Raw genomic sequence first — 23,263 nt, forward strand, 5'->3', positions numbered from 1 at the left:
TACTGTCTAAAGTTAATTTAAAATCATTCCTGACATTTTCTCAATGCCTGCACAGCTGTTTGCTCACATTCCAGTGGTCCTGGTATTTTTTCTTTCATATTCTTCTTTATTGCTTCTCGTGGACTTTCAAAAACTGCCCAAGCTTGGTTTACCAAAGTATGTTGCTTTTGATTTTCACTCCTTTTTTATTTCAATTCCTGTGGTCAAGCTGCTTTTTGCCACAATTTCATGAGAATCCATTTGCAGCTGTTTTGTTACTTGGACACACAGAGTGTATAGGCATCTCATCTTGCTGCGAGGGAGAGCAGTGAACTCAGGATACCCAGTCACTGAAGTACTTTTAGTCTCTGCGGCTTAATAAAGTAACTATCTTGGTCTAGTTTGTGAACAAACTGGTCCAAAGAATTAAAACAGCGAGACAACTATATACCAAGACAGCTGTGTACCAGTGAGAGAGTCGCATTCGTTGCCAAGAGAAGACAACAGGAAAGATATAAAGTGAAACCATCATTTTAAATGCTGCACCCAGACATGAAAAGCCCTGCTCCCAATTCACATGAAAGACACCACCACCTTTTCAGTAGTTCCAGCAGCTTTAAAATGAAAGCAGCACCCAGTGGTACCACTTGGAAATTCTGCTTTATGGTCCAAATTTAAAAGGAGCAGCCATTGGTGAACAACGCAGTGATTGTAATAGCACTTTCCTTGAAATATATGGCAAGATGTGCCATCTAGTTAGGGGGTGGAGATGTTTTGACAGGATAAATTGGTAGGCAACTTGAAGTTCATGACAGATCAATAAACAAGAAGCTTGATAAGCACTAATGGCTTGAGTAATTTTAAATTCTTGCTTGGAGTACAGTAAGTATGGTGCTCCAAATGAAATAATATACAGCTTGGAAAACAATTGTTTGGTAGCTTGTAGGATTGAGTGGAATTTGTTTTATGCTTGACTGAGTAATACGCTGAGCTGGACTCCAAGAGAGGAGGAAAAATGCAGTATGTATTCAATGGCTCTCACTTTTCTTTTATACGCTAATCACTGATAGAAAAGCTCCTTATGAAGATAATCCACAGAACAGAATTCTAACCATTGTGCTTTTTAAAAAGTATATAGCACAGAATGCATGGGAGATCATACAGACTGAATATGATGGTTTGATACTTGCATAGCATTACTATATTTTTAAACTGTGAACGTGAGCATACTATTTATTAGACTGATAAACGTTGCAAAATTCTGTGGCATTTGTCTGACAGTCTTAGAGGGATACTGATCTTAAATGGTGACAGGTTTCAGAGGGGTAGCCATGTTAGCCTGAATCTGTAAAAGCAGCAGAGAATCCTGTGGCACCGTATAGACTAACATTCATCTGACGAAGTGGGTATTCACCCATGAAAGCTCATGATCCAAAACGTCTGTTAGTCTATACGGTGCCACAGGATTCTCTGCTGCTTTTACATGTTAGTCTGTATCAGCAAAAACAACCAAGAGTCCTTGTGGCACCTTAGAGACTAACAAATTTATTTGGGCCTAAGCTTTCATGTTTAGCCCACAAAAGCTTATGCGCAAATAAATCTGTTAGTCTCTAAGGTGCTGCAAGGACTCCTCCTTGTTCTTAGTCATCTTACAAATCATATTTTAAACATATATTCATACCTGTGTTCCAATACAACCTTTGATTATGAAAATGGAAAATTTCCATTTTGTTTTGCACTTTCAGATTCTCGATAGTCAGATTTGGGTTTCAGATGTTGTGACAGTAAAGTCATTTGAATAAAAATAATTTTTAATTTTTAAAGAGACACTAATCAAAGCATTTTTATTGGTCTTAAGTTTTACAAAAATCTGTTTTGTACAGGAGCTAAGTTTTAAAACATATTTGAGTTGATTATTATCTCTTTAAATTACATACATGAGTTGGACAAACACTGATTTTTCAGTTTGATGAGTGTTCTGGGGAAAAGTAAAAACAAGTTTAGTTTGACCCAAACTGAAAATGAAAATCAAAGAAATCGACAATTATTGTTTCAAGTCAAACAAGCCATTTCCTTCAATCCCAAAATGAACTATTTCATGGCCCTTGAAATGAAGGGCTAAAGTCACAAAATGGCAACAGAGGGAGGTTGAAAATGATGTCCTGACCCTTACAGCACTCATCTTACGCCCTGAAGCATGAAAATTACTGTTCCTTTTTTAACTAGGAGTGATCTACTCTTTGAGGTGCACTTTTCTTATCTGAAACACATGGACAGTACTCACTCAGCATGGATAGGAGACATTAATGCATCTATAAAGAGTAAATGGAAAAATGCATTCTTCATATTGTGCTGGACAAATGGAATGTGTTGTAGCATCATTGTGAAATAGCTTGCAAAAGGGAGGGTGATAAGCATTTCTGGAAATAGTCATGTGACGTTTCACTCCATATTCTTTATGGTGTATGCTTATGATACGAATATGACATAACTGATATACTCTTTATGCAAGATGGGTCTTGTAAGGTATCATTGGAAATGCTATGATTTACTGAATGCGATTATCCAATTTGTATACATGTATCATTTCTGTATCTAAAGTTAGAAATATGGACTATGTAACAATTACAACTGGGTGTGTATTGGGAAGACACCCACCAGACGACAGGCCATCAGATTTGATGAGCTATCAGGAAGGAACAACAAAACCATGAAGATACTAATCTCTCTCCCTCCTGGGAGGCGTCCAGGGACCTAACTGTGACACTACTAGATCAGGTGGTCTTGTCACCTTAAACTAAATATTACCTGGGACTTCATGTAACTTTCCACTGGAAGGGAAGGGAGGGTCAAGTTTGGGAAACAAAGGATTTCTGCCTAATGTAATTCCTATTTAAGTATGGGGAGGAAAGCAAACGGGACTCTGCCTCTCCATGGCCTGTCTGCCCAAAAAGAAAGACAGCTAAAGCCACCTGAAGGGAAGGCAGAGGGAAATCCAAACTGAGACAGGGGTCCAGTCTGAAAAGAAATATAACTAGAACTCTGAACCACAAAAACTTTGCAACCTGCCTAAAATGATATTTAGGGTAAGAAATTACATTTTGTAACCTGTTGCTTAAGTATATTGAGCTTAGCTGGTATACTTTGTTTTCTTTAAGAACATAAGAATGGCCCTACTGGGTCAGACTAAAGGTCTATCTAGCCCAGTATCCTGTCCTCCGATATTGGCCAGTGCCAGGTGCCCCAGAGGGAATGAACCGAACAGGTAAATCCTCAAGTGATCCATCCCCTGTCGCCCATTCCCAGCTTCTGGCAAACAGGCTAGGGACACCACCCCTGCCCGTCCTGGCTAATAGCCATTGATGGACCTATCCTCCAGGAGCTTATCTAGTTCTTTTTTGAATGATGTTATGGTCTTGGCCTTCACAACATTCTCTAGCAAGGAGTTCCACAGGTTGACTGTGTGCTGTGTGAAGAAATACTTCCTTTTTGTTTTAAACCTGCTTCCTGTTAATTTCATTTGGTGACTCCTAGTTCTTGTCTTATGAAAAGCAGTAAACAACACTTCCTTATCTACTTTCTCTACACCGGTCATGATTTTATAGACTTCAATCATATCTCCCCTTAACCATCTCTCTTCCAAGCTGAAAAGTCCCAGTCTTATTAAGCTCTCCTCATACGGAAGCCGTTCCATACCCCTAATCATTTTTTGTTGCCCTTTTCTGAACCTTTTCCAATTCCAATATATCTTTTTGAGATGGGATGACCACATCTGCACACAGTATTCAAGATGTGGACGTACCATGGATTTATATAGAGGCAACGTGATATTTTCTGTCCTATTTTCTATCCCTTTCTTAATTATTCCCAGTATTCTGTTCACTTTTTTGACTGCCGCTGCACATTAAGTGGATTTTTTCCTCAAACTATCCACAATGACTCCAAGATCTCTTTCTTGAGTGGTAACAGCTTATTTAGACCCCATCATTTTATATGTATAGTTGGGATTATGCTTTTGAATGTGCATTACTTTGCATGTATAAACATCACATTTCATCTGCCATTTTGTTGCCCAGTCACCCAGTTTCGAGAGATCCTTTTGTAGCTCTTCGCAGTCTGCCTGGGTCTTAACTATCTTCAATAATTTTGTATCATCTGCAAATTTTGCCACCTCACTGTTTACCCTTATTCCAGATCATTTATTAATATGTTGAATAGGACCTGGCCCAGAACAGACCCCTTGGGGACACCACTATTTATCTCTCTCCATTCTGAAAACTTACCATTTATATGTACCCTTTGTTTCCTATCTTTTAACCACTTACCAATCCATGATAGCACCTTCCCTCTTATCATGTGGCAGCTTAATCTGCATAGGAACCTTTGATGAGGGACCTTGTTAAAGGCTTTCTGAAAATCTAAGTACACTATATCCACTGGATCTCCTTGGTCTACATTCTTCTTGACCCCTTCAAAGAATTCTAGTAGATTAGTGAGGCATGATTTCCCTTTACTAAAACCATGCTGACTCTTCCTCAACAAATTATGTTCATCTATGTGTCTGACAATTTTGTTCTTTATTATAGTTTCAACCAGTTTGGCCGGTATTGAAGTCAGGCTTACAGGTCTGTAATTGCTGGATCACCTCTGGAGCCCTTTCTAAAAATTGTCATCACATTAGCTATCCTCCAGTCATCTTGTACAGCAGCTGATTTAAATGATAGGATACAGACTACAGTTAGTAGTTCTTCAATTTCACATTTGAGCTCCTTCAGAACTCTTGGGAGAATGCCTTCTGGTCCTGGTAACCTATTGATGTTTAATTTATCAATTTGTTCCAAAAGATCCTCTAATGACACCTCAATCTGGGACAGTTCCTCAGATCTGTCATCTAAAAAGAATGGGTCAGGTTTGGGAATCTCCCTCACATCCTCAGCTGTGAAGAGCAATGCAAAGAATTCATTTATTTTCTCCGCAGTGGCCTTATTGTCCTTGAATGCTCCTTTAGCACCTCAATCATCCTGTGGCCCCACTGGTTGTTTAGCAGGCTTCTTTTTTCTGATGTATTTTAAAAAAATTGCTATTACTTTTTGAGTTTTTGGCTGACTGTTCCTCAACTTCTATTTTGGCCTTCTTAATTGTATTTTTATATTTCATTTGCCAGAGTTTATGCTCCTTTCTATTTTCCTCACTAGGATTTAACTTCCACTTTTTAAAGGATGCCTTTTTGCCTCTCACTGCTTCTTTTACTTTTACGTTATTTGCTCAGTAATCTGCTTTGTTCTGTCTATTATCTCTTATATTCACTTAAAATTCACCCTTTGTAGTTAATAAACTTATTTCTTGTTTATAATATAACCCAGTTTATGTAATTTCTAAGTGAGGGTGGGGGGCAAGAAGTTGTACATATCTCCCTCCACATTGAGGGAGGGGGCGAATTTTATGAGCTTGTGCTGTACAAATATTTCTATACAGCGCAAGAAAGTAGTAGTTTGGGTTTATCTCCCAAAAAGGGTGGGCATGTGAGTGGTGGGTGAATCCTCTCACACAGGGCTGACTTCAGTCCGTGTCTGCACCTGAGTGTGGTCCTACCTATGTGTATGCTGCAAGAGGCCGGAGAGCCTAATTCAGCAAAGCAGTAAGAGGGAACCCAGAGTGACTGAACAGGGGAGGCTCAGTTAAACCCCAGCACATTAGGTGTCATCCCAGAAAAGGGGTCTGACCCATGACAAACCATATTTTTCCATGATGTAGAAGATTTTCAGTTACTATCAAGATTACGCATTATAAAGTCAGTACTGTAGGGATTATGAAAGTCAGGAAGAACTATTGAAGTATGAGGCCTGGAGGCCTTAAATAAAGACTGGATATTTGAAAAAATATGCTGTAGCTCACCAAAAGGTATAGGCTTGTGCAGGAAATACTAGGAGAAATTCTCTGGTCTCTGTTCTGCAGGAGGTTAGATTAGATGATCACAATGGTCCTTTCTGGCTTTAAACTATAGAAACATTGGTTTAAAACTGATTATATTAATTTGGCTCGTATTTGTAAATTTGTGGACAGAAGCTAAACTGGCATATACCAGGTTTAGACTGAGTTAAAAGTTTCCAGGCAGGATTTTACCTAAACTGGTTTGAAAATGGAACACCTTTTTTGTTAAACCAACACAATTTTGTGCCTAGACCTGGCCTAAAGCTCTCACACTTGACTTGTCTTCTTTGGCCACCATTTGGCCATGTGTTAAGAGGAACCTTTCTAAATGAAAAAATATTTTCTCTGTATCGCTGTGTTCACTGCAGCAACCTTGATAATGTGGACACTTAGATCATGTGGACTACTCTCCAAAAAGTCGCAGCCAATATTTTTTTAAAAAATGGGATCAGTTGCACGCACTGTTAAGATGCAGTTTTCAATGCTGCTGAACTAAGAAGAGTCAGATCTAGTTAATGTGCTTTACTTTTGTATAAATGGGTCGGAGGGGAACTCATCAATGGGAGCAGAAACTGGATTGCTAAAAGGTGGTAATCTGTGTTTTGTTTTTGGCATAGATTAGGAACCATCAATTGTCACTGTCAGCAGGCAGAAAGATGAATATTTCCCAGTATCTACAGTTACTGTTATTTAATTACTCTGCCTGATTAATTGTTTTAATTAATCACATTTTTAATGCCAATTAGTGTCAGCATCTCACATTTATATAGGGCAGATTTGGGGAGAAAAGATTAATTCTGATAGAGAAAATCCTGTAGAATTTACTAGTGGTGGAACCCAGGGGGTTCTGTAGAGATTTGAAAGGTTTGTATGAGTAGGTGGTATTCTAGCCATGTTCCAAATAAGGTGTATGTGAGCTGTATAACATCAAAATGGACCTTTTCCCAGAGTCTGGCTTTTTTGGTAGCTCAGATAATGTTAATATTGCAATTGAAATACAAACCCAGCCAGATATCTGTCCCCAGCTCTGCATTCCCTGACAGATCATTAGAAGGACAGTCCACCCTGGAAGAGCCACCTAGCATCAAGCCTCCTCCCTCCCGCCACAGCAAAGCCAAGTTACCTTGACCAGCTAATAATTTGAAGCAGCAGAATTCATTCCAGGCTCCTCCCAGACTTTATCACACCCATATTCTCTACCCTCGACAAAGGCATATCCCAGAGGGTGAAATCCTGGCCCCAGTGAAATCAAGAGGGTTTCACTCATGGTCTTTCCAGTGTGGGCTATGTTTGAACTAGAGCGAGTGCAAGGTCCTTGTGGAGAACATCCTGCCAGCAGCTACCTCTCTTCTACCCTAAAGAAGCTCCTGCATGAGGACCTCAGTTGACCACAGCCACGATAGAATGCCATAGGGGTGTCCCAGGCCTCTTGAGAGCTTTGTAGGTCAGAACCAATACCTTAAACTCCAACTGGAGACCAGTAAGCCACCAGAACCAATCAGGGAGCAGACCACTGGTTACCATGAGATACTTTGCTTAGTAAGGCAGCTGCTCAGTTTCCAGGTGGGTTTGAGGCATAGGCCCGTGCAGATGCAGCACTGTTGTGCTCTAATCATGAGCTAACAGACCTGTGGAGGCACCAGAGGAAATTTCCCGCACCATTTAAAAATGGGCCACAAACTTGGCATATTTGTTGGGGTTTGCATTTAATAACAGCTGAGAGAACAATGCAATAGGTCTTGTTGAAGGAAGGTGTTTGTCTAGCGTGACAGACCCAGGCCAGTGGGGCACAGGAGTCTGGTAGAGGGCAAATATACTGGTCACTGGCTGAATAGTTTTCTGTCCCCTGAGTGACCAGAGCAGGAGCTGCACTAGAGTAATCAGGAACCTGCTAGAACCAATTCAGGCAGACAAGCTGATTAAAACACCTGCAGCCAATCAAGGCGGGCTAATCAGGGCACCTGGTTTTCAAAAAGAGCTCACTCCAGTCAGCAAGGAGGGCCAGAGAGAGGAAGTGCGTTGTAAGAGCTGGAGCAAGAGTCACAAGAAGCTGAGAGTTAGAGGGTGTGCTGCTGGTGATTGAGGAGTACAAGTGTTATCAGACCAGGAGGAGTGCTGTGGTGCAGATAGAAGAAGTTTTGTGAGGAAGCCATGTGGGAAAGTAGCCCAGGGACATGTAGCGGTCATGCAGCTTTACAGGCAGGCACTATAGACAGCTGCAATCCACAGGGCCCTGGGTGGAACCCGGAGTAGAGAGGGACTGGATACCCCAAACCTCCAACTCCTGATCAGACACAGGAGGAGTGACCCAGACTGTGGGGAAGATCACTGAGGTGAGCAAATCTGTCAATAAGTGCAGGACTCACCAAGGTAGAGGAGGAACTTTGTCACACTAGAGAGGAAGAATAATATATTTTGTGCTCTTCATTCGCTGGCTGAAGATTTTTTTGTAATAGTCCCTGGTTTTTAGAAGCAAGTTTTTGTTTAAATGCAAATGAGATAATTCAACTACTAAGGAGATATAAGTAGCAAGCTGTAGAAGAGGCATTCTTTGTGCTGAAAGATACCTTGATTAGAATCTTTGATAGTTTAGGTTTCAGTGCTGCAAGATGATGAGTGCTCTGGCCATGATCCAGGAAAGCACTTGAATGCACTGACTTCTGACTGTTCACATGCTTAAAGTTCAGCACATGCTGCTTAAGACTCTGAAGTTTTACCACAAAACCACTAATGGAATGTAGATCCTTTAGGGAAATCACAGGCATTTGCAGGTGTGAAGAAACCAATTTTGATTGGTTTAAGCCACCAGAACCATCTGATTTTAACTATCAAGTGTTCCCCATCTTTTAAATGAGTTTAACAGCCTGCTTTCCTGAGGCGCTGAGAGTCTGAAACTCCCGTCTAAGGTTACGTCTACATTTGAACTGGGAGGCAAAATTCCCAGCTTGCCTAGCCGGACTGGAACAAGCTCTAAAAAGAGCACTGTGTCCATGGTGGCATGGGCAGCATCTGAGACTCGCTGCCCAAATACATACCCTGGAAGATGAGCAGGAATTTTCGTGGGGCAGCTATCCGTGGGGCTGTGGTAACCCTGCCATTTTTCGGTGCTGGCTTGAGCAGAACTAGCACTGATACATCACAGCTCCAGTACAGACAGACCCAAAGTCAGCTGGAGTTGATGCTGATGCTGAGCAGCTCACAGAATCAGACCATTTATTTAAGTGGCTAGTCATGGGTTTCGGTGCCTAATTGCAGACATTTCAGCTGGAAAGCTTTGGCCTAAAGTAATCATTTTACTGGCCTCCTCCAGAGTCAATACCTCAAAGTCAGGGGTGGCCAACCTGGGGCTCCGGAGCCACACATGGCTCTTCAGAAATTAATATGTGGCTCCTTGTACAGGCACCGACTCCGGGGCTGCAGTTATAGGCACCAACTTTCCAATGTGCCAGGGGGTGCTCATTGCTCAGCCCCTGGCTCTGGCACAGGCCCTGCTCCCACTGTATCCCTTCCTGCCCCCTCCTCTGACCCTGCCCTCGTTCCTCCCCCCGCCCCAGCCTCCTGCATGCCACGAACCAGCTGATCAGGAGGTGCGGGTAGGGAGCGGGAGGTGCTGATCTACGGAGCTGCCAGTGGTGGGAGATGCTGAGAGCGGAGCTGATGAGGGGCTGCTGATATATTATTGTGGCTCTTTGGGAATGTATATTGGTAAATTCTGACTCCTTCTCAGGCTCAGGTTGGCCACCCCTGCTCAAAGGTATCTGGTTTGATATTTGACACAGGACAGGGATCGGCAACCTCTGGCACGCGGCTCGCCAGACCTTCCTATAGTCTGACAAACCCCCATAATTTCCTGCAACTGTGAACATTTAAATGGAGAAAAGTTGAAAAAAAATGCTTAAAAATAAACGTGAATATTATCCATCAAATTTATAAAATATTAATAATCAAATTCTGCCATGCCTACTTCCTATGTCAGGGATCGGCAAGCTTTGGCACGCGGCCCACCAGGGTTTGTTTACCTGCCGCGTCCACAGGTTCTACCGATCGCTGCTCCTTCTGGCCACAGTTCGCTGCTCCAGGGAAGTGGCGTGAGCCGAGGGATCTGCGAGGGGAGGGGTAACATTCTCAAAGGTGCCTAGGTGACTTAAGAGTTGAATTCTCACTGAAAGTCAAAGCAGCTTTTGGAAATTGGACTTTGGCTCCTAAATTGCTTAGGGTCTTCGGACACTGTTACCTGACATGCAGAGTTCCCTTTGCATGCTCCTCTTCTGTTCCTGCACAAGCAGTAGTGAGCCTGCAAGACAACCTGGGCAAAGTTCCTCCCATGTCTTCGGGGTGGCGGGAGGGGCTGAACAGAGGGCAGCAGCTAGTGCTGCTATGGGAGCTGGCCACTGAAGAGTGGCATGGTAGGAGGATGGGCTGTGGACGCTGGGCCATGTGGGAAGAGGCTAGCATGGAGTGATTGACTCAGCGGGTGATAGGAGCAGGCAGAAGTTAGGGTGAGGAGTGGAGATTGGTGCCAACCAGTTCAGCGGTTGCCCTGGGTGCTGCTGATGTGGTGGGGAGAGAGTTGGGGGAAAGGGCCACAGGAGTGGGGATGGGAAGTCAGAGGTACAGAGGCCAATGCAGGCAGCTGCTTTTAGTCAGAAATGGTGTCGTGGTAGGAGGCCTGCCATTCCACGTGGGCCTTGGCAGATCCACTTGTGGCTGGTTCATCTTAAAGCAGCATCCCCCACAGAAAATCAATGTATTGCAGTAGCCGGCCACTGGGAACGGAATACAGCCCTGCCCACAGTCTTAGTCCCAGGACCTCCTCCACAGGTGGGTCTTGGGGGCCCCATCCAGCTGAATGGTACCAGTAAAATGACTCTGGTGTACAAATGGTCGTAACATTGGGCCATAAGATTTCAGAAAAAAATTGTACAAAATTGTATTGAATTATCTGAGAAATGCTCTGAGAGCATGAAAATAGCACATCAGGGCTTCCCCTCTGTGGGCATTCCTGGCTTGACATGCTCTTAAAATTCTGGTAACTGGGTGCTTTTAACATAATATTGACCATATCTGTTCAGCGTATGTACAATATATGCTCCAGATAAGCCTTGGGAGAGCTGTGTGAGTGGCCAGCATGTAGGGACTGTTTACATGAATCCTCTATGAATCCTACTGGGATGGTTGGAGCAGTGTTGCCAAGGCTCACAATTTTATCATGAGTCTCATGATATCTGATGTTTTTCTTAAAGCCCCAGCGCTTGGAGTCATGTGATTGTGAGAACTCCAGCTTTCATTGCTTTTAAAATGTAAATTTCTTGCCGCCGTGGTTGCAGAGTAGAGTTTGAAAACATGAACTCTAAAGGCTTGATAACCAGAAGTTAATTTACAAGAACTCAGTATTTGTCACGAGTAAGCCAGTGTTAGGATTTTTGAGGACCTTACTCAGGATTTTTCAATGCCTGGACCTGTCAAGGCTCTAGCAGTAAGGAGTTAAGATTGTTGCCCCAGTTTGCTAGGCACAGTACGTACACACACACACGCACACTCACTCACTCTCTCTCTCTCTCTCTCTGAAAAGATGGCTCCTACCCAAATGAACCTATAATTTAGAGACCCTGCAAAGATGTATGTATATGCCTAACTTTATGCACTGTGAGCAATCTCATGTCGGGTCATTACTCAGTGCCCAATGCATGTGCCAAAGTCCTTGCAGGATTTGTTTATAATTGTTTATAAGTACTTTTGAGAAGTGTATTGTTTATAAGTACTTTTTAGAAGCAAGTTAAAAAATGGAGCATCAGGTTGTGAATTTGGAAGCAAGTATGCAGCCAACCGAGCCAACGGACCAGTGCAGGGGTTGAAATGAAGACATTGCTTCATCTAATGTTCTTCTCTCCCTATCCCACTGGGGTGCTGTGCTGCTCTCGGCAGCATTTCATGGGCCATGCAAAGTGGGGAGCACCTTACTGCTTTCCCAGTGCCCATAACCCCCGTATAAGAACTAGGCAGGACCGAGGCTTTCTCCTGCCAAGCTCACTGCTTTAGGGACTCTCTGTTGTGTTGCTTTGCCATTACACTTTTACCTGGTGCTGCCTCTCTCTGTCACCTGTATCTGTATCGCTTGCCATGTGTTTACTGCAAAGGCCAGGATCATCCTTTCATTTTGTGAGTGCACAGCTCCTAGCACAATAAGTACATCTACACAGCCTCCAACAGTGAGCCTCCCAACCCAGGTCGATAAACAAGGACTCGCTCTGGTGCCCTAAAAATAGCTGCACAGACAGCACATTGAAGCTGCAGCTGGGGCTGGAGCTCAGGCTCTGAAGCCTAGGGATAGAAGAAGGATGCTTGCTGCTGTGGGCTGTGGAGACATAACCGTGGAGCTGCAATCCCTGATGGGGATCTCTAGGCACTACCACCACTCAAATAATAATTCCATCCAGTGGTCGAACTAGTGCATCAATTTGTGGTCCCATATGTAAAATTCAGCTTAAATGATGATTTGAATTAATAATGTTAGCCAGAGAACACATGGAAAAAACAGACAGGCTGCAGCTCTTCCATATACTGCTTCCCTTCACTCTGATTCTTTAAGGAGAAGCTGTGTGAAATCCTGGCTTCTTTGAATAGGGTGACCAGATGTGCTGATTTTATAGGGACAGTCCCAATATTTGGAGCTTTTTCTTATTTGGCTCCTATTACACCCCACCCTGATTTTTCACACTTGCTATCTGGTCAGTCTATCTTTGAAGCCAGTAGCAAAACTCCCGTTGACTTCAACGGAGCTGGAATTGCAACAGCTATCTTTTGAGATCTAAGTGTCTAGCACTGGCACTGCTTTAATTCAGATTAGGTCTGTGCTTTGATTAAGAGAAAGATGTTGAACTTAAACATTTCAAAGCTATACTTTTTCTAATATCTTAATAATACATACATCAGTAAGTGATGGAAAACCTCAATAAAATGAACATATTTCATGGATGTATTTTTATAACACAAATTAAGGTATTAATGATTTGAGTAGTAATTTTGTATGTGCATTAATATGGCTCCCATGCTGTTTTGTTTAATTTTACCTTGATAACTAAATATTATGATCAAACTATTTTATTAAATGGATAGGGCCTTACAAAATTCACAATCTGGTTTGGTCAATTTCATGGTCATAGGATCATAAATGTCATGATTTCAGCTACTTGAATCTGAAATTTCATGTTGTTGTAGGACTCCTGACCCAAAAAGGAGTTGTTCGGTTGTCACAAGATTATTGTAGAGGGGGTTGTGGTACAACTACCCTTACTTCTGCGCTGCTGCTGGTGGCGACGCTGCCTTCAGAGATGGGCAGCTGGAGCGGGTCAGCTGCTGGCCGGGAGCCCAGCTCTGAAGTAAGAGCTGCCGCCAGCAGAAGTGCAGAAGTAAGGATGGCATGGGATGGCATTGTACTTCTGCACTGCTGCCTGCAGGATGGGCCCTTATTATTTTAAATATAGAGCTAAATTCTTCCTGATGGTCATTCCATGCAATCTCATTGGAGTCAGTGGGTTCAGTGGAGTGGAAGTCAGCACAGAACTAGATGGTATCTTTACAATGGAGCCATGGTCTTGTTACAGCACTAGACTGATGTACTGCAGTTATTAGAAGTGCTAGCTAGACTAAAGCTGGCGTACACCTTCATTTGCAATGTAGCCGTACCCTTAGGCTGCAAACTCTTCAAGCAGGGAATGTCTCTTCCTATGCATCTGCCCAACACCTAACACAGTGAGGTCCCAATCTCGACTGGCTCTGAAAGCACTGCTGTAGTATAAAAAAGAAGAAAAATTAGTCCCATGCTGTCAAGTGACTTCGTAAACTGTTATTATTGGAATGAGAAAGTGAAGCTTTAATTTTGACTTAAAAAGTCCAAACCTTATTTGCAGGGGATTTGCTGTCACTTAAAAACAAAAGGATTATGGTGCTCGTAACACAGTCCTGTCTGTCTACTGTAGCTTTTCCCCAGCCATCTCTGGAATAGTATAAGGGAAGTAAAGTGGTGGGGAGTGACCTCATGAAAGACAACAGGGATCTCCAACGGAAGAGAGAAAAAACAAACCCCATTTCTCTGTCTCCATGTGCAATGTGCTTGAATTGATTCAAACCCCCCCTATGGTCCAGAGGTGCAGATTCCTGGTGGGCTCTGTGCCTCGTGATCTGAGCTGGCTCCTTCTTCATCTTGGTGTCTGCTTCATGGAGAGAGAGGAGCCATCCCCGGGCCTGAGCTGGTGAGTGTTCTGAGCCTAACGAGTCATCCCTGCAAGTCTGATGATAGGCCCATGCCAACAGGGGCCAGCCAATCCACAACCAAGGGCCTGACCAAGTGTCCCCAAGGCAGGTATGCAGGTTCCTAAGAGATGCAGCCACTCTAGTCTGCACAGTGATACTACCTTGTGGGGAGAATTCCCAGCTGGCTCCTCCAGCCTCTGCCTGTTCCTGCTCCAGCCTCAGCCACCATCTCCATTCTGGCTAATAGCCTGACATGAAGCTAGTTTTAATAGTTAAAACTCAGAAGAGTTGGGGTGGCAGCTACCTGAGAGAGAACCCTTCTCCTCTGGAGGGGCTAAAACAGCTAAGTTTAATTGGGCTGCTTTCCTTAGTCATGCCCAGGACTACTGAGATGGGGAGCCCATCTTCAGCGAGGGTCCCTAGACTCTGGAACTAGCAACTCCCATTGGTTTGAGAGAACCTGAGTCTGCTGAATTTCAGGGCCTGCTGCAAGGGCCCTCTCTGTTTTCTGCAGCTTTCAGAGTGGGGGTGAGGGAGGGAAGCTGGGGGTCAGTTTGAGGGCTGGAATTTATTTATGAACTCCGGCAGGTAGAAGTTCTAAGGAAATGGCATCGTTTTATAGAGGATGTGTTCATGTTTTAATGTAAACAGGTGAAGTTTTGCCCCTGCGTAGATGGCTAGCACGAAGAAGACCTTAGTCATTCAAGGAGACTCATTGACTTAGGACGACTCAGATGTTACAGGAGTGGGACCCTATTTTGCATAATGTACAGAATTTAATCATGTGTGGTAATAGTCACTCCCTTATAATGGGCCAGAGTGGGATCTCAAAATAGAGTTGCAGTGGAATCGAAGTGGTGTATCGCTCAGGTGAATTTCACCTCATGGACTAGATTCTCAAAAGTGCTATCCGGCAACAGTTGATTGAGATGCTGGTGGGTTCTGAGATCTTTTAAAAGCATGACCCAAGGTTCCTGAGGTAAAAGGATAGGTGTATTATCTAGCAATCCAAGCAGAGAAGACAATAAAGTCACTAACATTTTCCCCACTGTCCCTTTTAGCTTCATATTTCTGTTTTTCTAAACCATTATCATTAAAAACAAATAAATCCACTGCTGTGGGAAGTTTACTGTAATTTCTTATTACCTGGAAATATGTTGTTTCATTTAAATTGAGCAACCCTTATGTAGCTTCCACATTCGGCAATAACTAAAGACCTTAAGGAAAAAATCCAATAATGCCATTAATTAGAAACAGAATGACAAATTGCAATAAACTAGGCTTTTGAAGTGTGGCCAGTGTTAACTAGGAAACAAGTAACATTAATTTTCCAGTAGACTCTGCATTCCTTTTCTCCAGTTACAGCCAGTCTCCTGTGCTACCGTGTGTTAATGATACTGTGGGTTTTTTGGTTCTGTGATGACAATTGATGGATTTGATCTAATCTTAAACATGAGTTTGACTTTTGTGCCATTTGCTGTGATTTCTGACTGCAAGGCAACATTGGCACAAGATCTAGGAAAGAATGCCAAGGTGTTTAGGAGGTTGAAATTCTAGATCCTAGCATGTTTACACACAGAGAAATGTAATCGGATTCAGTAAATTGCCAGCAGATATAAAACACTAGTAAAATAAGCTAAGGTCCATAGCATAGCTGCATGTACGGTACAGATCACTATGGCTTTCAATGCTAAGACAGCAAGAGCAGAATCTTTTTCTTTGCTGATACTTTAATCTTCTTTTAAAAGGAAATTGAAGCCGAGAGCTGACAACAAGGAGAAGTGGGGTCAGCTCCTCAGCTGGTGTAAATTGGCATGCATCTGTGGACTTGAGAGGGAGCATGATGATTTACTCCAAGTGACAATCTGGCCCCTTGGAGATCAGGGGTGGATTGAGGGTCTTGGCTAGGGGAAAATAGCTTGCTTAGCGCAATGAGAATGAGCCAAACTTGTATTTTTCTCTCAGCGTCCCTACTGGTTAATCTAAAGCTGCACCAGATTTGGGTTTGGGGAGTGAGATGAAGAAACATTAGCTGCTGTCTGTGCCAAAGTGAAATATACAAAGGCAAAATTAATTGGGCCAGGGATAGCATTATCTAGAATATGACTTGTAGAGTCTGTATTAATTATTTTATCTTGATGCAGTGGTCATTTACCTGATAACATTAGTTTGTCTTAAAATACAATTAAGATTTTATTCCCATAAACTTTGTTGTACATTAGATTTTACTAAGGCTCAGTGCAGTACTTCTTGGATACTGTGTTTGGCGCCTCACTGGCTAATTCAGTGCTAATGTCATTATAAAAGGTTGCAGAGGAAAAATGTTCTAAAAGGTCTTTTTCTTATGAAATCCTGTTCTGTAGTTATTCAGATATGAATAATGATGGGTAATTGGCAGTGACTTTTATTTATTTAGTCTGGCCACTTAAAGCTATTAAGGAAATGTTACAAACAGCATAAAAAGTAAGACCAATTTTCAGAGATGTTATTTGGTTTATGATTAGGTTTAGTGTCAGGAAAGCAAAATGTACATTAGCAATTTCACACCTTGTCACATTTTCTGTTTGTCTTCATCACGTTCACGATTGTTTTGATGAACAGCGACCGTAAATGCAAATGATGTAATCTCCCACTTTCATTTTACAAATTTTGTTTGAAGTTAGCATGAATGTGCAGATTCGCTTGTAAACAGCATCAAAAGGAAATATTATTTACATCCACTCCTTTGACATCAAGGCAAAGATTTAAATAAGAATTTCCTTCCTACCCACTCACCCCTTTGTGCAAAAATTATTATATTTTCTACACATCCTGAATTTTATACTCTAAATGGAACTTTTCAGTGGACGGGCTCCCTTTTATTAAAAGGATAATGCCCTTGTAGAACCAGTGACCTTTAAAAAGCAAGTTTCAATATTATCCTTTTATTTTCCTGAGATCATATAGCACAGTATTCAGTTGCAGGCTTTTAAGATGGAATGATTGCAGACTTTGTCTAACGGCTCAGTTTGAATTACATTTTGTTTGATAAAGAAAACTCTAAAACACTTAATACTTTCCTTCAGTTCAGAGCATTGTAACTTCAATGTGTTAAGGATGCAGAGAAGCTGCGGTATCATTCCAGCACCACTGGGATTGATTAAATATACTTAATTGGTCTTTATCTTATGATTACACTTTAACACTTCTTAGAAAGAAGATCCAAAATGGATATAGTTACTTCCTCTCTAATTTACTTTGGGAGTTCACTTACCCGTTTTCTTATCTTGCTTCTCTTTCCCGGTAGAGTTCAGCATTCTGCCTGGCTGCAGCTGAACATGCGGGCTACTTATGCAGCCAGAAATTAAAGTTTGTAAGCTTGCAAAGGCAGAGCTATGTCTAACCATTAGAGGAGTGAAGTTCTGGAACAGCCCTCCAAGGGGAGTAGTGGGGGCAAAAGATATATCTGGCTTTAAGACTAAGCTTGATAAGTTTATGGAAGGGATGGTATGATAGGATAGTTTAATTTTGGCAATTGATCTTGGATTATCAGCAGATAAGTCTGCCCAATGGTCTGTGATGGGATGTTGGATGGGATGGGATCTGAGTTACTGCAGAGAATTCTTTCCTGAGTGCTGGCTGGTGAGTCTTGCCCACAGCTCAGGGTTTAGCTGATCGCCATATATTTGGGGTCGCAAGGAATTTCTCCCGGGGCACATTGGCAGGGGCCCCTGGAGGTTTTTCGCCTTCCTCTGCAGCGTGGGGCATGGGTCACTTGCTGGTGGATATCTCTGCAGCTTGAAGGTCTTCAAACCACAATTTGAAGACTTCAATAACTCGGACATAGGTTAGGGGTTTGTTATAGAAGTGGATGGGTAGGGTTCTGTGGCCTGCTTTGTGCAGGAGGTCAGACTAGATGATCATATTGGTCCCTTCTGGCCTATGAGTCTATGAGAAGTGAGACACTCAAAAAAGTCAAAGTCTGCCCTGAGCCAAGTGATTCAGCAGGCAGGCATGTCAGTTTCCATAGCCAATGGTACACAAGGAGGTGATGTTGCTAGCATCACATCTGACTCCTTTTAGCTTCCTAACCCCACAGACTGGGCGGTACTTTGGTGCTGGCTTTTCAGTGAGAGTTTGAGCAAGACTCAAACCCATGACCTTTGGGATTGCAGTTGAGCACGTGAGCCAGCTGGCCACGAGATGCTTGTGAAATTTAATCCTGGCTCTTCCACTGGATTGCATGGTCTTGGGCAAGATACTTCAATTCCACTTTTGTTTTCATATTATTAAAATGGGGCTAAACATACTCCTCCCTCCCCCATCCCAGTGTCATGGTGAGGATTAGTGTTTGCACGGTAATTTGAACATGCTTATTACTATACCCCTGCTATGTCTATTTTTCTCTATAATTGGAGCAGGGATGGTACATTTTCTTTTACATGTGTTCTCAGAAAGGATATTGGTATCCTGATTTCTGTGCTATAGGAGATGTACTTAACTGCCTTTAAGATCTTAGAGAGAGATTTTCAAAAGTGTTGATGGGATTGAAGAGCACGAGCTGCATTGTTTTAATGGGACTTGCACTCCTAAATCTCTTTGACAAATTAGAAAATCTACCACATATCAAATGAAAGGTCTTTTATCTGGTAAAGCATTCTTGATGCTAAGTCGCTTCTATTGAGGCTTTGTCTTCTGGTGGAAAGCTTCAGATGCATGGACACAGAAAGGAAGAGCTGAAATTCAGCTGAGCTGCAGAACATGCGCTGTAAATCTTATGGTCTGATGTTTCCCTGATTCGTTAGGGTTAGGGTACAAACTCCAGAAATAATCTCAGATTTCTTTCTTTTCTTTTTAAACATATGTTCCACAGCCTTCCTTTTTGTGAAGGGAACTTTGAAAGTGCAAAGCAGCGTAAAGGGACATAAACACATTGCAAAGCTTGCAGTCTCTTAAAGATCACAGTGGCTACTCCTGATGCCCTTTGAGACTCTGTAGGCACCACAACTGGCTCCAGGCACCAGCAAAGGAAACACATGACTGGGCTGGCACATGCTAAGGGGCAGCATTCCGGCCATTCTTGAGGCAGCACAGTCCGAGTGTTTTTTGGGGCGGCAAAAATGGTAGAGCTGGCCCTGATAGGCACAACTCTAGATCCCCAGATCTGGGGAGAAGCCGAGAGAAGAAAAGTAAAGAACGAGTTATGTTTTGGCCCAGTTGTTTCCAAACACACCATTTCCCAAAGGGAGGTGTTGATTGTATGACATGTGACCAGCTCCTCAATGGCTGAGGAGACAGCTTGGCCTCCTTAAGCTCTCAATTTCATGTGTATCATGAGAGGAGCTTGCTCTGAGCAACTTCTTCCCAATATGTGAGACTTCACCACTGCCTCCTCTCTATTGGCTAATATTTCCCCATAACACACAGACACACGTCTCACATGCACACAACTCACATGTCACATACACATGTCTGATACATCACACCCGGTCATTCACATGTCAAGGGAGGAGGGAGATCAGTACCAATGGAGATTCCTGTGTGATGTAAATCCATCAGAAGAACACCACTAGCCATAATGTGGCTGCATAAGAGTTTATGAGGGACGATTCTTTCCTCCATGCCTTTTGCATCTGTTTTGGGGCTGTCCAGACCAGAGCTGCTGGGGATTGGGGGAAGTGGGGGGTGCTACATGCCAGATGGTCTGTCCAGGAAGCAAGTGGATAGAGAGGAAGGAAGGAGTAGACAAAACCATGGCATCTCCCCGCTCTCTCCCCTTTTCATGCTTGGCTGGTTGCACAAAGACAGGCAGTAGCCTGCACCTGAAAACAGCTGTAGTAGATTACTCCCCCATTCCCCATGCAGCACAAGTCCTCTGGGAGGTATTGTGCTTCTCAGAGTTCCAGCTTCTGAGGTGCTTGGATGGGTAATACAGAAGCTCGCTCTAGGTGTAAGAGACAGCGTAAGCCCCACTTGGACAAGCAGAATCCTATTTAACTCAAGAGAGACACTCTCATTTGTCAGAGGTGGGAGTCTCATCACTTGAATTCTTTAAATCAAACTGGGATGTCTTTCTACACATCCTCTAGCTCAACCATCAGATGGGGCTTGATGTAAATGGTGAAAATCTATAGCTTGGTTATGCAGGAGGTCAGACTGAATGATGATAGTGGTCCTTTCTGGTCTTAGAATCAATTAAACTGTCTACAAGTTCAAGGCCTTTCACACCTCTCTGGTTTATACCCTCTCAGCAGTTCAATTCTGGGCACCCTGGAGCGTGTGCTGTGACTGTGAAGCTGAGGCCTGCTCTTCCGAAAAGACCATGCAGGAAAGAATAGTACTCTCCAGTGTCCTCAGAAAGCCAAAGGGATGAGAGATTAGTAGACAGCAGGTGAATATGTTTACCTGGAAGAGGTTCAGATTTAGGGTCCTGATTTTAAAAACACAAGCTTTCCAACGGTATCCAATCCAGGAATAAACATTTGGAAGATTTCTCATATTCCTTCTGGCTGCAGATTGGAGTTGGCAAAATGAGTGTTTGTTTGTTGTCTTTGTTATTTAACTGGGATTTTTTTTTTGGTAGCTTGTTAATTAGTTCCTCTTGCCTACAAAAAGTAATATTTTTATGGTTCAGTGAAATTTTGTAAGATAAAATATGTTTGAATTGAGGATTATCATTTGTACAGCAAACACAAAATGCTATTTGTTTGATGGGCAGCAGAGAGAGATGCAGAGCTGAATGGAGAAGATGTGCAATCTCAGCTATAAAAGAAAAGATGATATGGTGGGCAGGATGCCAGCTTCAAGTGAAGTGGGGTGGAAAGGTTCAATTCCCTGCCTTGCCTTGGGCAGGTCACATAGTCTTTGCGTATGTTATGCCCTGATGGGTGAAATAGGATAAGTGTCGTCCTCCTACTTCACAGCGTGTTGTGAGGATAAACATATTGTCGTGTGAGGTGCTCAAATACTGAGGTACTGGAGTTCATATAGGTATCTCAAAAAACAACAGGGAGTCTAGGTACCTAGACAGACGTGTGTTGCCCCAATGCTCTCATATCTCCTTATTGTCATTTTTAGACCTGTGGATTTTGCCATCGATTTAAAGAACACTGGCATTATTTAGCTTGTGCATCATTCTCTTTCTGACTCCCTTCCAAATTTGTGTGTGTGATCCCTGGAGACCACCACAGCCCCAGTCAACTCTGCGCAGACACATCAAGGACTCAGGAGAGCATTAAAAGCACCAAGTTTTATTTTCCACGGGACATTCTGCGAGGGAGCTGGTAGCGGTTGTAAAAAACATAACTTTAAAAGTTGTTTAGGTCTCTGAGTTGAAAATGAACCATCAAATATATCTGCAGTGCATGTGTGAGCTGGAAAGATAGAAAATAGCCTGGGAAGGCTGAATACTAAAATTATATAGTTCCTTTAATTCTGCAGGTTCCCAGAGCCGGCACAAAGTCCAATATACAAACTGCACACTGGGCTTGCTGCCTAGTGGTCACCATTAAAATTATTACAATTTCCATTTGCAAGGAATTGATGTCACGGTGGCATCCAGGGTATCATCTCAGCAATGTTAATTAAAAAAAACAAGGAAATAGTAAAGATTCTAACGTCAGCCATTGTATTCAGCACTGAAGTTTAGCTGCCTCGGGAGCAACAGATGGAGCTATTTTAACCGTGCACAGTAGTGCCTGTGCTAGCACAGAGCACGGACTCTTTCTGCCAGGACACTGTCTGCATTGCAATAGAAAATCCGCAGCAGCGAGTCTCTGAGCCCACGTCAGCTGACTGAGGCTCTTGGGGCTCAGGCTGCTGGGTGAAAAATAGCAGTAGACATTCGACTCAGGCTGAAAGCCAGTGAGAGGGGAGGGTCTCAGCGCTTGGGCTGCAGCCTGAGCTCCAGCATCTACACTGGCAGTATTTAGCCCTGCAGCCTATGCCCTGCGAGCCCAAGTCAGGTGATCTGGGCTCTGAGATTTGCTGCTGCAGGATTTTCTATTGCAGTGCATGCTGGCATACCCTACGTCAGGACTGACTAATGAGCCAAGGGACTTATTGAATGCCAACACCATTTCCTGCCACCCTTAGGTGACAGCTGTAAGGGCAGCCCCAAGGGGCTGGAGTAGACCCAAGAGTCAGCCTCCACATGCTTAGCTAGACTCCCAGCGCAGTACGCTGCCCTGTTGGTGTCTGCGGGTTTATCTTCACTGCAGTGTTACCTGGAGGGATAACTTACACTCCTGTCCACACACACCAATCTCTAGCTTGATTGAAGGGAAGCTTTAAACTCAAGTTACCCTGACCCTTTGAGGGGTACAAGTTACAGCTGGAGCGCTGCTGGTGCAGGGCTGCCGCCACTACTCTGTACAACGAATACAATCACCGTGCTGCCGGTGTGCCTGTCCTCACTCAGGCTAGAGTAACAGGGGAGAAGCCTTCCTAGCTTGATCCAACAGTGCAATAAAGACAAGCCCCGAATGCATTCCTTGAGACATCCCAAACTTGTCCATTGTTTCTGGAGCTCTTCTGGACAGAGAACCTACAATGTTCCCTCTAGAGGCAAATTTAGTGAGGATGAAAATATATGAAAAAATAGAACTTAAATGATCAGGCACTATGCTTCCATCCCAACGGCCTGCGAGCAAAGCCGGACAACACACTCTCTCAGTAACCACACTGCAGTAAAGCAGACTCAGATACAGAGGAGACGGCTGTGTTATAAAGTTTGAGGTTAGCTAGGTACAACAGGTGGATCAGCAGGCAGATCGATAGAGGTGTTCCCTGGCTTGAAATAACACCAACCATTTTGAAAAATAAGGCAAATTTCCTTGAATCATTATCTACACTGAACAACACTGCCAACCCCTAGCTGCCCCCAGCACTTGCTGCCCCCAGTCCTGATCCCCGCACTGGTGGGGAGCTCTGGCAGAGGTACTGTGCTCACATTGACTTGCTCCAAATTCTCTCTCTCCTCCCCACGCCCTGCCATCTGCCTGGCCATGCAGCAATACTCCTCCGCTCTCATAGACTCCTGGGCTCACACTCCTAATTCCTTGTGCGTCACTTCTGACTCCCTCTGAGCACCCGCCTCCCCACTCCGGATCTTGCCAGTTGC

The 23,263-nt window shown here is 43.3% G+C and overlaps 1 protein-coding gene across 14 annotated transcripts in view; it reads left to right on the forward strand.

Annotated features, from left to right (window-relative positions):
* EPHA5 (EPH receptor A5) overlaps positions 1 to 23,263 on the forward strand; it is a 404,174-nt gene that overhangs the window by 213,899 nt on the left and 167,012 nt on the right. The window lies entirely within an intron of this gene.

The sequence above is a fragment of the Chelonoidis abingdonii genome, chromosome 5 (assembly GCF_003597395.2).
Source record: "Chelonoidis abingdonii isolate Lonesome George chromosome 5, CheloAbing_2.0, whole genome shotgun sequence".
Lineage (NCBI taxonomy): Eukaryota > Metazoa > Chordata > Testudines > Testudinidae > Chelonoidis > Chelonoidis abingdonii.